We start from the raw sequence: 13,057 nt of genomic DNA on the forward strand, positions 1-13,057 counted from the left end.
CCCTCTTCAGTGCCCCTAGGGGAGGTCTTGAGGACACGCACCGGTGTGCTTGCTCCAGCATAAACATGCTTGTGACTGGTGGATTCCCAAGGACCTCCATGAGTACTTTTTCAACAAATGTCTCCATATTGTCAATAGGGGTGGACTTTGCAACTCCAGCGATGCAGATATTGTTTCTCCTGCACCTTCCTTCGAGGTCATCGTTCTTGGCCACCACATTCTTGGTGGTTTGTTGAAGGGTGGCCACCTCACATTGAAGGATCACCACTTTATCTTCCCCATCGCCGATCCCTTGTTCCGCTTCAGTCATACGGCTGCAGAGTTTATCGATCTGCACTGTGGAGACATCAACTTTGCAGGTCAAAGCGTCAATTTTAGCCCCCATGTTATCAGTGCTATTTTTTAGTGTCAACAGTGTTTGGTTCAGGGCCGACACGTCCAGTTGGGATGTGGAATGGGCCTGGCATTTCAGCAGGTGGGGGGTCTGGTCGATCTGGCAAATTGATCTATTTTCGCCTGACTTTTAGGGTTGCCCATAGTAGGGCGGGAGGATGTAATGTCACTTATGGGCTCCGCAGAAGGTTCTTGTGTTAGAGAGTGTTGCTTTCTCAGGGTGTCCCTCTGTCAACCGCTTGATATGTGTTAACTTGAGAGTGATTTTGTGGGCTCCAGAGGGAGCACAGCCCCAACTATCCTGTGTATATGGGGTCGTGGGTTGGATGGGGCCGCAATTCAAGATATCATCGGAGGGCCAAACATCATCACACATGGGGTATCCAAGCAGGAAGGAGGGCAGACCGGGTGGAAAATGTGTGTCAAGGAGGTGCCCAACTTAGTAAGCATGCGTTTCCCCCCTCGCATGTACTTACTTGTGATCCAGTTTGGAGCTGCCCAAACAACACGACTAATCAAGCCTCCTGGCTGATAGTTGCAGGCAGCAGGGCAGGTGTCTGCTTAACGTTTGGCGTAAGGATATCAGAGGCCCACGTATGAGAGAGACGGTGGAGGTGCAGGGCACCCAAGCCAACAGGTTGTGGTGCTGACCGGGGCACAGGCAGGCTGGGTGCGGCACGGTGAGGTGGGCCCCTCCTCATGCCCTGGGTCATCGGTGGGGGCCGCAAGTAGATGTCCAAGGCATTGTGGTCATTGATCCCCCGGCAGGAAGGAAATAGAGATAACATGGGAGCCTCTGTAGAACTGCAGGGCGGTCTGGTGAAATGCCACCTATGAGTTCCACAATTGATCCTGGCCTCAGAGTATCCTTGTGCACTCAAGGAGCACCCTATCCGTTGTATGTAATGTGTAGGAAAGAGTGTCGGGGGAGCAGTACCCTGATACCTCCGCTCAGCCAGGGCCCCGTGAGGGGCCAGGTGGTGCTGCAGTTTGTGGTGTCCCCGGGGGACCACTCACCCCAATATACAGGATATCCAGGCACTGGGGGGGCAGAGGGCAAACATACGCTGTGTCACGGGGGAATCAAAGGCAGTGGGCAAATGCGTCGCCTCTCCGCATACTCATCAGCGCTCCAGGCATCACTCCTACCTCAATCCTCTCCCTCAGAACTCTGAGGGATCTCTCCTGTCAGAGAGTGGGCTGTCGGATCGGGCCAGGTTACTGCTTGGGGAGAGTGGGCCATGGATCCTTACGTGCTGCAGGGAGGGAAGATGTAGGCAGACGGCCCAAGCTGTTAATTCGCCGGAGCTGTTCAGGGAGGCACTGTGGGACACAGCGTAGTGGGCTCCTCCTCTCTCATAGAGCCGTTGGTGTGAAGCTGCAGTAAGGGGGCCATGGTGGGTAGGTAGTGCATACGCTGACTCCCCAGCTGGTTGGTAGTCAGAGCAGCACAGTTCCACTATGGTCAGTGCCGGAGTTGCCGTAGGCTGGTGGAGGTCCGAGCCCGGTTCGGCGTACCTCGCTGTTAGGTCCCAATACCGATCTGGTGTTGCATTCGAAGATCTCGAATCACAGAGATGTCAGGATCACATCGACCACTGCCAAATGTCCTTAAATGATCAGTCCACCATAGGAAAGGTGTAGAGAAAATCTAGAAAGCAGGATAATCAGCAGGATTTATGCGGCCTCTGTCGGAACCCTCTGAGGCAGCAGCCATTTTCCAGTCATGCAACAGCACCCCCTTCAGTTTACACACTTATAGTCCAGGGCTGACGCTGCAGGTAGGTATGTACTGGTACACGGCATCCTACATAGGAAGGAAATGGTCTTGGTCAATATATATGGGCCCAACGTGGATGACTCAACCTTTTTTGGAGAAGTATTCCAGATTTGCGCCACATACCCACTCGCAGATATTATTTGTGGGGGAGATCTGAATACCATACTAGACACAATACTCGACCGCACTGGCTCCTCTACGATATCACTAACTAGGGCAGCACTTGCTATCCTCACTAATATGCAGGCTCTGTGATTGTTAGATACGTGGAGAACATTGCACACCACGGGCAGAGAATACGCATTCTACGACTCAGTCCACGATATGTATTCGTGGATTGATGCATGGCTGATATCTGACAAGTTGCTCAACGCGTAGAACACTGCACGATTCTACTCCGTACCCTGTCTGACCATGCTCCGGTCTTCCTATTGCTGCAGCTGTCTGGGGTGGCTAGTTCACGGCCCCCATGGTGCTTTAAACCCTCAGCCTTTCTTGACACAGCATTTTCATTAAACTTACATGAACATCTGGCTTCTTTCTTTGAGAATAACGTTGGGTCAGTGTCCTCCATCACAACACTATGGCAGGCCTTTAATGTCTAAGGGAAGGTGTCACGACTTGGGGTCCTTAGAAGCTTACAGAGAGGGCTGGATGCCACTGGGGCGGCGTCCAGCTGCTACAACAATGCTGTGAACTCAATCCTACATTGGGACTACGCAATGAAATTAAGACCACATTGGACCACATCGGACGCCTTCAGAGAGTTGGCACATAGGGAACTGAAATTCATGGATAAGCCAATGTTAGCTAGATGGTAGGGCAAGGCGACTAGACTATCCGCCCTAATGCCTAACATGGTCTATCCAATCATTCATTACTGGGAAAATCCCTCTGCCTGAGTCATTTTGGAGCTGAAATCTCCTCGCAGCTGCATATTAGAAAAACAGGAATAGATTTCAGCTCCAGAAAGACTCGGGCATAGGGATTTTCCCAGTAATGAATGATTCAACAAGAATATATTTTGCAGCTTCCAAGACTCCCTAGTCCCTACCTTGTCAACATTTGAGTTAAAGTCCAGGTTTTGAAAAAGGCCAGGGGCCTAAACACGTGTTAACCAAAGGACACAATAACAATAAAAACAACCTTACCTGGCGCAATTTGTGTGGTGGCAATTTATTTTGTTTCTTACAGAAGTATTGGGTCAGCAACTGACGCTAACTGCACGGGATTGTGTACTAGGCTACACAGGCAAGATGGGGACCCCCTAGCACAGATTTCTAAATCTGGGACTGCTATTGGCTAAAAGAGCGATACTAATGAAATGGACTTGGAAGGAACCACCCACAGGGGTCGCATGGCTACAGGATGTTATATGGGCAAATGATACTGAAGAACTGTATATCACGTCATTACCAAGCATTAGTCGCCCCAAAGACATTTGGTCGGAATTCTGACTATACCTATCGAAAGCAGCGCAGTCGTCGATTGGCAAAATGCTGGTGCTCTATTGTTGATTATTTACTGTTCTGGGCATGTTTGTCTGCTGCTTGTCTTACCTATGTCTTGTGCTGTATTGCTGTCTGTATATTATTTGTGATCATTGTACTGAATGGATTCGACCAAGTGTTGCAAAAATAAAGATTAAAAAAAACAAATTAAAAAAAACAAACAAAGAGAGGGCTAGCACAGGAAGAACAGTCTTTGGTCAGTAATAAGTGTCATACCTTCTCGTTACAGGGGAGAAAGCACCACAGTCTGCACACATTCAGACAAGAGGGGCACTTGGGGAATCCATTGGCTGAACATACATTCCCAGTTCCCCCACAAAGGGCTCCTCCGAACCTCCTATTAATGAGACTAAGGGGGAGTCTAGCAAGAGGTAGCAGAGAACTGCCTGCGCCCCCACAGGAATTCCAGGTATTATATTACAAAAGCCAGAATTTGCACTGTAGAAACAGTGATGTTGGCTGCACCCAGTAATACCAGTATTTGCCATTGTAAAACCATTCCAGTTGGCTGAGCCTAGTAATTCTAGTATTTGCCACTGCAAGACTCTCGCACTGGTTGTGCCCAGTAAGGCTATGAGGATGGTATTTGCCACAGTAAGAGCACATGTGCTCGCTCTGCTCAGCAAGGCCAGTTTTTTACACTGTTGGAAGACTCATGTTGGCTGGGCCCACTCAGCCCAATATTTGCCACTGTAAGAACCCTTGTGCTGGCAATGCCAAGTAAAGTCAGTATTCGCCACTGTAAGGGCACTAGTTTTATCTGTGCCTAGATCTGCCAGTACTGCCCAGTAAAACACATTTCCATTGGGCGCGGCAAGCCTTCCCCCTCCCCTGCCAACCACATGCCAGGAAAGTGGGGCTATCAAGCACCAAGGAAACCTCAGACACAGAGCCAGACAAACTCTCACACTCATTCCAAGTCCTACACACAGGCTACAAAAACTCACCAACCCCATCTCTCTCTCTCACACGTTCACTAACATGTGAGCATGACCTCATTCAAACTCCCACACATAAACACATGAATACAGAAACACACACACAAATGCATGCATATCTTTTTTAAACACCTTGGCTTGTGCTGAAGCAGTGACCCTCTCCACTCTCCCAGGAATCCCTTCAGGTGCTGGCAGCAGCATAAACCATTCAGGGATCCTCCCTCTTCCTTCTCAAGAATCAGGCATAGGGGGCTTAAAGGTCTGATACTGCCCCGATCTCAGCCATGCAGGGAGAGGGTGCGGTGAAGAGGCCTTCATTGTCCTCAATAGGCCAGATTTGCGAGCACCCATTAAGGATAATGGAGACTGTGACATCCCAGAAAGTCTCCCTTATGCCTTTCATATGGCTGTGCATGAATCAGGGACTGGGCATTTAATGGCCTCATCGTTCGGCCGTAAATAACTCTGTGCAGGTGATTAGGGAGACCACTCTTTGCATTTGCAAGTAATCTAAAAGTCAAAAGGCAATCAGTCCACAATGCAAATGAATACAAATATATTTTAAAACATGTTTTCAGTTGACTTTTCAGGACAGTGCCCAGGCATCCTCTACTGGAGAGCCATCACCGATCTAAATGTAGGCAATATATAGCACACTCCAATCAGGTAACCAAAAAGATATTATGTGTATTACTGGATGACCCTTGCACTGCTTTGTTTACACCTGCACCACAAATGTCTGAGGACAATATATATTAAAGAATGATAATGTTTTTTACTGGGGTAATAATGGCATGATTGGTGTTTTTGAATCTGGCATGATATTAATAACGTGATTAACAGAGAATGATTGAAACTGGTTTGGTAATGGATGTCTAAACTGGTATGAATGCATATTTAATAATTTAGGATGTAATTGCAGCACATGTGCAGCTTATTCTGATGGTGTTTGTTGTTCTGGCAGTTCTGTTTGTATTTCATTAATGAACACAGAAACAATGATGTACATTGAATGATAATTATCATGGCACAATATTTGGAACTCTTGGAACCCTTGACACATCTCAAACTATCCAAACTGGACTATGCAAACCACTTCTATGTCGGGTTTATGGATTACCTAATGAGAATCTTTCAAAGAGTCCAAGTGCAGCAGCAAGACTACTTCTCAGAATTAAGCAATTCGAGCACATCATACAACAGCCATGTGGTCTCCACTGTCTACCCATCAAACAAGGGTTAATCTCAAAACCTTGGGCATCACCCATCACTCCTAACATGGAAGGGGCCCCCTCTCCTTCAACAGTACACTCCCCCCATAGCAATTAAGGCCACCAATGCTGCACAAGTACAAGACCCCAAGTTCAATATGAAATGACACAGAGGAGCCTCTTTTTCATTTCTGGCCACGAAACCTTGGAACACCCTTCCCAAACATCTCCACCTGGAAGTGAACCACCTGACGTTCAGGAAACAGCTCAATGCCTGGCTGTTCAACCAACCACGTTGAAAGGAATAAAAGACAATAGCAACTGATTAATAACTGTGCTCCAGACACGTGGACTACTTTATGACAAGCAATTGCAAACCTCTTAGATTTAACATATGTGAGAAATCAATTTGATATATGAACACCTTGCTGTGTCACACTGGTTTTCAGCTGAATCTTTCAGTGACATCTACAATCAAGAGCCAGGAACCAACTACACCCTAAACCACACCCCCTCTCCACTCACACCTCTCACCCTGCAACTAACTTCTTACTACTCAATTCTTGCATCCTTACCCTTCCCTCAATGCTTCAGACGATCAACCAGGTCTAGTGCACTCAACAGACACATACTCTACCCATCTTTTATCTTCTATCAACAACCATTTTTTATCATGTCTGCACTTTACCACCCCGGCCACCCAAGGGATAACTTTAGGGCTAATCTACCCTGATCCGTACAAACCAAAAGAGCAGAGAGAGGTTCAACTCAGCACAGGTAATGGGCACTTCTGATCTGCAACCATCAAAACCACAGGTTTCTGCATCTGCCTTCCCACTATCCGGCAAACACACCCGTCCATCCTTTCTTACAGAGTCACAGGCAGCAAGGCCAGCATGATTGGCAGAAGTGTGCTATATAACACAATTTTATATTACATTACATTGCATTACATCTCTAGGCCAACACACATCAACAACACAGCAGCGTAATATCACCACCATATTAGTAAATGTCTCTATTTCTGCTGGCTCCTAAACGAAGATCTTTGAACTTCTTATGATTCAATTTTGCTCTGGTCCACACTATGAAAACTGTCGCTCACCCTTATGTATTCATTTCCCTACATGTTGTGAGTTAAATCTCTCGTATTTCTCTCCCTGATTTTTCCCACTCTTCCGGTTTGTTTGCCACTCAGGACGGGGTCACAATTCACCTCTACTCAGACTGGCTCAGCGATGTGCACATTATAAAAGACTAATAAAATAAAAAATGAATCTAGTGCAATTTCTATTGGCACCTGATTATGATTTGGCATTTCCAGTGTGGTTGTGGCTCAATGTATCATGCACAGATTTGGTGACATGGTAGAAATACATGTTTACTGCTCTTCTGGTGATTATCTAGGACACACAATGTTTGATTGACACGTACGTGATTTGTTCTTGTATACTGTTATTCACTTAGCATCTGAAATATTGGAAGAGTTCATGTGTTGCCTAGACAATGGATTTTACAATGTTTTCAGCCAAACTATTCATTGTAAAATGCACAAATGTTGCCCATATTTTATAAGGTATTATGTTTGAGTTGGCTGGGCTCCTGTGGCAATCAGGAAAAATATTTGTATGGCAAGAAACATTTTTGAATGCCAAGAACATGAATGGCAAGTAATCAGTGAATAGATGGAAGTGTAAAGGAAGCTGTCTTTCCATGCATATGCGGATTGAGCGGGGGAAAGAATTCCCCTTTTAACTTTCAAATTACAGAGCCAGTGCAGAAGAGCTGTTTGGGGGACTCGGCAGTACCCCAAAAAGGAAAGGCGGAAACTTGCCCTGACTTCCTGCCTGGGGTGAGACGCTGCAGGCATGTCAGTCTTACAGCTTGCATGAAGGAGGCGTGCACAGGAACTGCACGCAGGATCCTTTTAAATGTCAATCAAATATCAACAATTAGCAATCATGGGGTTGGCGCCAGCTAATCAGGAGGTAAGGAATGCAGGCTTTCTTCACCTGCCATTTTCCTTTACTCTGTCTGTCTACCCCTCATACCCACCAGACGCTAGACTCCTCTCCAAGGCTCCATCTGCCTACCAACCTCCTGACCTTAGCCCCACTTACCTTCTCTCAGAGGCCAGTGTCTCTGTGTCACTTTCACTGCCTGCCTCGCTGCCCACCGCCATCAGAATGGACGCGGGGCTCCAACTGAAGCCCTGCTGGCCATTTTCATGCTGACCATCTTATATTTATGGTTTTTTTGTGAGTAAACCCGGCTTCTGCGGGCCATGTTTACTCACAAACAACCCCATCCCTTAGCACTTAGGTCATTTACCTGGGGTGCTAATTGTACTAGTGGTGAGTTTGCCAGGTTGTATTAGGTGTTAAAATACCCGAGGCATTGTGCTGCACTCGAGCCTATTAACTTGCACAATGGGAACCCCCCCATACTCCCAGTTCTACTATTCTTCATCCCAGTACTTACTCTTGCAGGTGAACTGCATTGTCAACAGCGATTCCCAAAATTGCTTCTTTTGTTAACACGTTTATAGATCACCACTATAAAATGTAACATCTTATCACAATTACCCTGTTTTTCTCCAAGTGGTAAAGTGATCTCCACTACTGGGCAGGAAAGGCAGGCATAAGTACTGAGACAAGGAAGATTAGTGCTAGGATTAATGTGGGTTACCAATAAGTAATCAAGTCATTACCTCCGTGCTCTACTTTTTCGACCCAGCCCTTACACTTGGAATGTGTCCAGAAAGCTGTAGATCAAAAACAAAACCCTCAGGACAACAAAATACTGCACTGCCAGTGGAATTACTATTTTCGCAGTGGCAGAAGGTCAGTGCATTTATTATTATTATAATTATAATTATAATTATTTTATCATATGGGTATTTATTGAGCGAGGACTGAGCTTCGGGAAGCAACAGAGTGCTTTGAACTCATGGGGGGAAGAACACAGTGAAGGAAACAGAGAAAAGGGAGCATGGAGCTTACAGGGGAGGGTGGGCAATTGGCAGCAAGGGATCTACAAGCAACCAGGGGCGGAGACAATGGGGAGCAGATCACCCACTCTCAGGTAGGGTGGGGAGTGCAGGGTGTGTGGGCCTAGGTGTTAGTGTGTATTTCTGCATGCAGGACTGCGTGAGCAAAATGTGTATCAGCCTGCCCTTACATGTAGACATGATAATCATGTACACAAGTCAAAGCTATGGCCAGGGAGATGCTCCACAGATGTCTTGAATATTGGACCCCCTCCCCCCCATCCATGAAGTGGTCAGACCCCTGGCTGAATGTCCTGGACACCTGCTTGGAACTGCAGGTTTTTCCCACAATGAATGTGCCAAAGCTATGGTCTCTGTAGACGAGCAGCTGATGTCTTCCCTGTCTGATGCTCCAAATGTCACTTACAAACTCGTGGATTTTCCAAAGAGGACCATTGTTTCTGGATTAGTGACAACAAATTGTCTTAAATTTGAGAGAGCGTGAAATCATCCAACTCCACCAAAAGACACTCATGGAGGGAAGGAATGGTCATTTCTTGGGAGAGGAGGAAAGTTGGCACAATCTTGGGTCTAAAGGATGGAGGGCCCAAAATAGTACAGCCCTTAGTTCCTCTATTCTTCATGCTGACGTAATAGCCAATAGAAACACCATCTTTGTTATGATAAATTAATGATCAGCAGAGAAGAGAGATTCAAATGGTGCACCCTGTAGGGCTCTGAGCATGTGGGTAGATGCTGGGCTGGAGTAACTACGGTAACTCTGGGGCGAACCATCACAGTGCTCTTAAGGATTCTCGCTGTCACCTGTTCTGTTATTTCCATTTCAGTCTGGAGACCCCAAAATTATCTGTTGGCAGCCCATTGAGCCCTGAGAGACAAATTAGCTAAATCTAGCTAAACCCCTCCTGCGCGAACCAGCTGGGGCACACACTCCAGTGGGAGAGGCTCATTCCTGTGACACCAGTTGATGAATGCCTGGAATAGTTCCTGAGAGTGGAAGGATTCCCTGACTGTGATATACAAGGATATATATTGCTAGGAATCACTTGATGAACTATAACCCTCACTTCCAATAATGTCCATGCCTCCCATCTCCATTTGTTGTTCAGCCATATGCTTCCTGATCTTACTAATAGAGGGGGAGCCTGCAGGAGGAGAAACGGGGGTAACTGTGCTAAATACAGGAAGTAGTCTACTTGGGCTCATGGGGAGTCACCAGGATTACTGTCACTCTGCTGTTCCTGATTTTGTGAATGATCCAGGGAATCAGAGTATCTGGTGGAAAGGTATAGACAGAGGCCTCCAGCCATGAATCGAGAGGGCATCCATCCGCGAAGCCTACAGCTGCTGAAACATCTGGGAAAAGAGAGGTAGGGGAGAGATATCTCTCTAGGCACAATGTCCACCAAAGGGGCCCCAAATGCCTTGCTGGTCAGCTGGAATCCTTACTAGGACACCCTTCAATTTGTAGTGATCAGAAAGAAACAGGTTGAGGACATCTGTTGGTGAATTCTCCACCACAGGGATATGTGTGACCCCGAATTACAGGAGAGTCCTATCTTCCCAGGATCTTAGGGCTAAGTCTACCTCCTCCAGGGCTCTGATGATTAGTATATGCCAGTGCTGCGGTACTGTATATTCTCACAGTGACCAGCCGGCCCTGAACATATATTATGAAGAACTTGATGACCCTGATTTTCACTGCAAGTTCTTTCTCATTGCATGTAATCGTTTTGCTCTTCCAGGGTCTGCATACCCTGGGCTATTCTGTGCTCCATGAATGCCCCTCACAGAGGGTACTCTCATCTCTTGCAATTATCAGAGATGGAAAGGGACTCAGTGCAATCCTCTTCTTCAGGGATTCCACCATAGGAACCATAGCCCCATACTCCTATTAGCTTGAAGACCATCACTGAGATGTGACAGCACGGGTGAAAGGTGCAATCGAACCCAAGGTGTGATGAAGACTGTAGCTGCCATTAGTCTCTGTGCCCTGTGCATCATTCATACAGATGATGCTGGAGCCCTGCATAGTTTTGCCTCCTCCTGTAGAGTAATGCATCTGGCCCTTGGGAATGAACAAAGCCTGAATGTTACTAAAGACAGAGCTCATGTACTACACTTCCTGACTCAGACAAAGATGTGACTTCTGGCTGTCAATGAGGAAGCCAGGTTCGATTAGTAAGTAGTACATATTCACTGCTAATTTTTCCACCTTTTTTCCACGAAGTCCATTGTACGAGCCAATTGTCAAGCGATGGTAACATTGCTACTCCTTGTTCATGGAGCAGCCCCGACCAGGGGTGAGCCAAGATCTTTGTTAATGTTCAAGGAGACCCCCAAAATAGCCTAAACGGTAGTATGGTGAAATAAAAATGCTTTCTTTCTACTACAAATATCACTTTCTGAAGATGTGTGAGGTTGGCGGCACATGATGATAAGGATGTCCTGGGATGACATCCAGTCTCCCTGATAGATCAGCTGAATTACCCTCTGGAGCGTCTCCAGCTCTAATTGTATCTTTACTTGTTGACTTGTTAAGGCTTAGGGCAAGCTAGAAACTCCCAGAGTCTCGTGCAGCAAGAAGACTATGGACTAGCATCCTAGGTTATTTCCTTCAATGGCAGTGTGGTGTTGGAAACTTTCTGAAGCAGGTCCCAAAGTTTGCCCCCAAAAGCCTGCCTCTTTTATGCTTTTCATCATAGAGGTGTGACAGGCAGTTTGTCCAAGCGCTATATGCTAATTCCACTGCCTGTGAGACTCAGGGATCTATTGCCGTCCCCTCCCAATAATAGCAGAACGTTTCAGCCTACCCCACTCCCTCACTAATGGGTCACCAGCTTGGCTTTGATCGCTGCATTTTATTTAGTGACTGCGCTTTCTTCGATGATGGAGGGCTCTTAAGTATGTCTCTGAACATAGGTCTTCCTATGTGAATGTTGGTCCTGTATCTGGACTTGCTGGTCTAGGCAGGTCTCGACTTCTGAGGGCATGGTCTACACAGTCGCTCACATGCATGGGATGTCAGGTCGCAATTGGTGTTCTCGTTGTGAGAGCTGATGTGTTATAACTTCCACATTCATCATGTCACTTAAACGTTCAGTCTGTTGATGCGTGCCCTTGATTAGGGTCGACAAGTCCGCCCCTTCCTCTAAATAGTCGTAGAGCATCTGGAAATCCTCCAACAGTGCTTGAGCTGTATAAGCTGTGTATATAGAGTTATATGTGAAAAGACAGTGGCAACTTAACATCCCCAATGTTTGGGTACACATTTTTTTATCTCACTAAACAGCCTTCCCAAACTCCAATCCAAGAATATGTGGTGAAAGTGAGAGAAAAAAAACACCTTTTCGGTTGGGTGATATTAAATAAGTGTGATGCTTTGATATGTTATGCTATGTTGATGTTCTTAAGGAGTGTGAACCTTTCGGTCTGTAGAATCCTGAATAGCATCCCCATGTGTGCCGTCACGGGGTTAACTGCTTAGCTGGAAAGCAAAAAGTCTACCTCCAATGTGATGGGCAGCTTATCATCTCCACTAGAGAAGGGATACAGCGTTCACATGAAGGTGGAAACTCTGACTCTCTCAGGGTGCTTCTATTCCTTCATTAACATCTTCCATTCCTAAGGAACAAGGGATAACCCCTTATTTGCTGTCTCAATAAGCTGCACGACTGTGGGATCAGCGGCGCTCCACAGGCTGTCTCCTATCTTCAACTCTTCATTGTGAAATCTGCAGCCATGACCTCCTTATCCAGGTATTTCCCCTTAAGCGCCTTCACCCTCAGGTGGCTGGGCAGAGGATGGTGATGATGGTGATGGCGATAAGAAAGGAAGATCCTTTTATGTTTCCATCCTTTGTGTTTATGGGAAGCAGCTCTTTCCTCCCTCAGTGCCTCTCTCAGCAGTTCCTTTAGCCTTTCAGAGGCTCCTGAAGTGTTCCCATTAGACGTTTCTCATGTGGTGGAGTTAGAGGAGCAAGAGCTTGTCTCCTTGTGTTTGCACTTTTCGGTGTGCCTGCCCACTGCCATGGATATCACAGCTGCTGGGATGCCAGGAATCCTGAGCACCCAATCTATTTGTAGCAACGGCAAGATATACTGTTTCTAAGGCAAGAACTGAGTGTGTCTTTTCCTGAGCATCAGCAGCATGAATCTGGCCTTGAGAATGGGACCACGCATGTGCATTCCCACACTTCTCTACCACATCTGCAC

Source organism: Ambystoma mexicanum, chromosome 5q (genome assembly GCF_040938575.1).
Source record: "Ambystoma mexicanum isolate Mex_15411 chromosome 5q, UKY_AmexF1_1, whole genome shotgun sequence".
NCBI lineage: Eukaryota > Metazoa > Chordata > Amphibia > Caudata > Ambystomatidae > Ambystoma > Ambystoma mexicanum.